Source organism: Brassica oleracea, chromosome C1, assembly GCF_000695525.1.
Source record: "Brassica oleracea var. oleracea cultivar TO1000 chromosome C1, BOL, whole genome shotgun sequence".
In the NCBI taxonomy this organism is placed as follows: Eukaryota; Viridiplantae; Streptophyta; class Magnoliopsida; order Brassicales; family Brassicaceae; genus Brassica; species Brassica oleracea.
The window spans coordinates 10,286,215-10,291,008 of record NC_027748.1 but is presented as its reverse complement, the minus strand read 5'-3'; positions in this window follow the sequence as shown (position 1 = coordinate 10,291,008).

The window sequence follows — 4,794 nt, the reverse complement described above, 5'->3', positions numbered from 1 at the left end:
GTGTTCTGTGGAACCGGCAACTCGGTAGAGACTCATCTGCTGGAGTTTCGTTTTAGTCGTTAGTCCTAACTTTTCTTATCCTTGTATTTGCAGTTCATTATCCGAATACGATCGCCTACCCCGAGAAGTTTTTCGAAAGTTCTCAAGCGATCGCGGCGCATAGTCATCTTCGTTGGCCGGATCTTAGTCGAGAGTAGATACGTCGTCAGCAAGTTAGGATCGCTAAAGGTAAGCCTGCTGATTGTTTTTAGGGCCTACTCGAGTTTCCTTTTGCGTTTTTCATGTTGATTCTCTGCTTTTGCAGTTGATTGGGAGTCGAGACTTCCTTGCGTTCTCGGTCCCCGTAAGTCGCGCCTTCCTTTGTTTACTCGCAAACAACAGAGACTTCTCGACAAAGCCAGAGAAATGGACGGGGTTCCGGACCTAAGCTCTCTGTTAAAAGGGAAGTTGCAACTGCTCACGAAGAAGTCGACTACAGTCGATCCTCAGGGACCGTCTGACTCCGGAGTCGACGTCACTTCTGAAGGTGGTGGAGCCTCCAGAGAAGAAGCCTCCAGAGAGGAGGATCCTATTGCATTCGATCAGGGGGGGGGATGGCAGAGACTTCTGCTTCTGGTCCCAAGAAGAAGAAGAAAAAGACCAAGAGGACTAAGGTGGGAGCGACCAACGAGGTTCCTCCCGAAGAGTCTACTCCCGTCAATGCGACTTTGACCGACGAGGTTCCTCCCGAAGAGTCTGCTCCCGTCGACGCGACTTCCGAGGGTTCGAAGTCTAAAAAGAAGAAGGATGGGAGAAAAAAGTCTTGTAGCGGAGCAGAAGGGCAAGAGGCTGTTTTAGTCGGGGCGACATCAGGTGGTCACCCGAGGAAGAAAACTAAGAGGTCTGTTGAGGCAGAGCCCCGCCCTTCTACCTCCGATGCGAGCATTGCTGACGCGGCCATAGTCGACGCTGTTGGGGAAGCCAGCGGTACTCCTGGAAACTTGTCAGAGGAAAGGAGGAAAACCTGCTCGCGAGAAGGAGGTTCTGGTGGTGAGCCCGCGAGGTCTACTCCAGACTCTCCTGCGAGAAAAAGGTCTGGATCTCCTGAAGGTTCCGTCGCGAGAAGGAGGTTCTGGTGGTGAGCCCACGAGGTCTGAACCTGAAGGTTCCGTCGCGAAGAGGAGGAGGGTCGAATTTCCTGATCGCGTCGAGTTTTCCTACAACGAGAAAACTCCCCTGATCCTTAATCCCCTTAGGTGTGCGGAGCTGACGCGTCAAATTCGTGGTGGGACGAAGGAGATGCCGCAACTGGAAGACCTTTACTTCAAGAATGAATACATCGACGCTGCTTCCTCAAGAGCGCGGGTATCTGCGCTTCCTTTCACCTTTAGTCTCCTTTTTTTATTTATTGGGTTGATCCATCTCACATGGTCCGTGTTTGTCATTTTGTAGAGTGACGGGAGCATGAACTTCGTTGTCGAGAAATACGACAGCGCCCTGAAGCAGACGATGATCCTGTTGGGATCTTCGGAGAAGCTCGCTCAAGCAAGATTGAAGGCCATTGAGAGGGTGAGGGATGAGCATAAAAAGGCTAACGAGAAGGCTGCGAAGGAGAAAGAAGTCCTTCGAGTGAAGTTCTAAGAGCTGGAGGGTAAGCTCAAATCCGCCGGCGCGGCCAAGAAAGAGCTTGCCCGAGAGAACACCCGTTTGGAGCAAGCGACTGCGACCCTTGAAAAGGAGAAGACAGAGCTACTCGAGGAAAGGAACGCTGCGGTTGAGGAATTGACCAGAGAGAGGCAACGCTTGAGAGACTCCCGGGGAATCGAGGTTACTCGTGAGAGGGAAAGGGTCGAAGCTGCTATGATCGAGAAGGCAAATGGCTGCTTTGGTCGCGTGCGCGACCATCTAACTCGCTTCGACGCCTTTGGGAAGGCGAAGAATCTGTACGGTCAAGCTTCGGGGACAAGGAAGTGCCTCGAGATGATAAAGGCAAGTGGGACGAAGATCCCGCAAGAAATGATCGACGTTTTTATCGAGCAGGAGAAACTCTACGAGGCGGAGGCTACGAAGCTTCGTGTAGATCTGCTGTCTGATAGCGACCTCACTCTTTCTCCGCTGGTTCTCCCTTCTCGTTTCGTCGAGGGAATGTTTAGGCTCTTAACCTTGTGGTCGTGGGTTCGAGCCCCACGGTGGGCGCCAATTGTTTGAACGATCAGAGGAGCCATTGGTCGATGTCACATCGGTCCCGGCCGAGCGCGTCGAGGTCCTGGAGGGAGGTGGTCCTAGTGAACGTCCAGGGAATGAGAACCTGGAGGAGGTCCCCGGGAAAGATAACCTTGAGATAGGCAACATTCTGGCTCGAGAGGAAGAGGCCGGGCACGTGGGCATCGAGGATCATGTCCTCGTCTCGGATTCTTCTTCTGAAGGACGAGAAGGCGAAGAGGAGGAAGACGATAGAGTCGAGGAGATGTCGTCGTTGCAACCCATCGAGGAGGAGAAGACCGACGAAGTCGGGAATAGAGATGTTCCTCCGCCTCCTGCTGTGGACTCTCTTGTCTCTATTCCTACTCGGGTGGAAGACCGACTGTTGCTGAAGACCCAGTCGGTCCTTCTGCTCTTGGGACGCCGGAGGAGATCGGTCAAGATTCTGCGCCTTGACGCTTTATCTGTGTCTTCTTTTCTTTTTGTGTTTGTGGTCTTGATAGACCCTGTTGTTGTATTACTAGACATACTTTTATTTTATCGGCAAGTCGCTGTTTTCAAGCAGACTTTTAGATTTGCGGGTTGTTGTGTTCCCAATCTGTACTTGCAATTTGCCTAAGTGAATTTCAGTTATCTTTAGAGTCTTGCGATATGTTCGCCTAGAGACAATAGATCCTCGACCTTTGGCTTTTGCAAATAGATAACGACACAACCCGCTAAGAGACTTTGTTCAGTTCTTGTCGTGTTTCGATTGAGATAACGTCTAGACGCGTTTTTCTACTTTGAAAACAAGAGACTGAGTCTAAGAGTAGAAGGTTCTTTTTACGCGTTTTCTCAAAGACTATTGAGTAAATGGGTAGCTAATCCGTTACGCGTTAAGTCGAGAAAAGGTTAAAGATTCACTCCGTTTGGTCAGTCAGTGCTCTTTGGGCACAGGTGACTCGCAACCGTTTGGTCCTTAGGCTAAGTGTCTGATCAGGACATAGCTAGGAGATGGAACGTGAGTGTCCGTGTACCCCCTGCTGGAGGTACGGGAGCCGTTGGGTTCGACAATCGGTATTTACTCGATCGGAGTCGAAACAAAGAAAAAGATTTTGATTTTGGTTTTGTTACAGCTGGACCGGTTAAGGCTGCCTACGTACCTCGGTTGAGGATCAAGCCATTCATAGTTCGTTTTTCTCGAGTGAAAGTGGCCGTTGGAAGCGCATTTACTCGGTCGAGTAGAAGTGACCGCGGAGGTGCATCTACTCGGTTTTAAAAAAAAAAAAAAAAGTAGAAGCGTGTTATATGCATTGAGTTCCATGCTCTAGGCACTTCTTCTCCGCTTGACGTTTGAAGTCGATAGACTCCTATTTTCACAACTTTGATGATTTTGTAAGGTCTTTCCCACCTAGCGCCGAGCTTGCCGGCGTTCAGCTCCTTAGTGTTCTCGAGGACTTTGCGCATGACAAAGTCGCTGAGTTCAAGGGGTCTGGCTCGGACCTTTTTATTGTAGTAACTCTCTATCTGATGTTGATAGTTTTGGATTCGCAGCAGAGCTTGGTCCCGTCGTTCTTCAATTTCATCGAGGGCGTCAAGCAGCATCTCCTTGTTGAATTCGACGTACTGGGGCATTTTCGAGCGTCGGAGGCTTGAAACGTTAACTTCTGCGGGAGCCATAGCCTCGACACCGTATGCAAGAGAGAAAGGTGTCGAATTAGTCGACCCTCGTGGTGTTGTGCGGTGGCTCCATAGAACTCCGTTGAGTTCGTCGGCCCAATGACCCTTTTTCAGGTCGAGATGTTTCTTAATGTTGTCGATGATGAGCTTGTTGGAGGATTCCGCTTAGCCGTTTCCCTGTGGGTAACGAGGGGTAGAGGGGCACAAACGAATGTTCCATTTGCTGCAAAACTCCTTGAAGTTGCCCGACATGAACTGTGATCCATTATCAGTAACGATTTCGTACGGTAGACCGTGGCTGCAGATGATGTTTTTCCAGACGAACCCACAGACTTCTTTGTCGGTGACTTGAGCGTAGGATTCAGCTTCGATCCATTTGGTGAAGTAATCATTGAGGACGAGAATGAAACGCCGTTGGCGGGAGCATGGAAGAAGTCCTATGATATCCATTGCCCATCGCTTGAACGGGTACGGTGCGACTGTCGTTCGTAACATTTCGGTTGGACAATGGATGCTTGGTGCATGCCGTTGGCACTTGTCGCAGCTTCTGGCGTAGGACTCGCAATCTGCGTTCATCGTCGGCCAGAAGAAGCCTAGGCTTCTCACTTTGATTGCTATTGCTCATCCGCCCGAATGGTTTCCTCCAGCGCCTTCGTGTGTTTCGGCCATAACCCTGACCGTTTCTTCGCCGTGGATACATTTGAGTAGTACTTTACTCGCAGTCCATCGATGGAGTTCGTTGTCTAGGACGACATAATGGGCACTGTGCGTTTTTAGTCGGCGGGCCGCCCATTTCTCGGTTGGATGTTCTCCTTTTGAGAGATAGTCGATGAACTCAGTTCGCCAGCCGGGGACGAACTCATCAGTAACGAGAGTGTCGGTTTCGGTGACTGGGGCTATGATGGCAGTTTGGTCCGTCGAGATATCGATGCTCGGCTTCTCAATGCGGTGTAT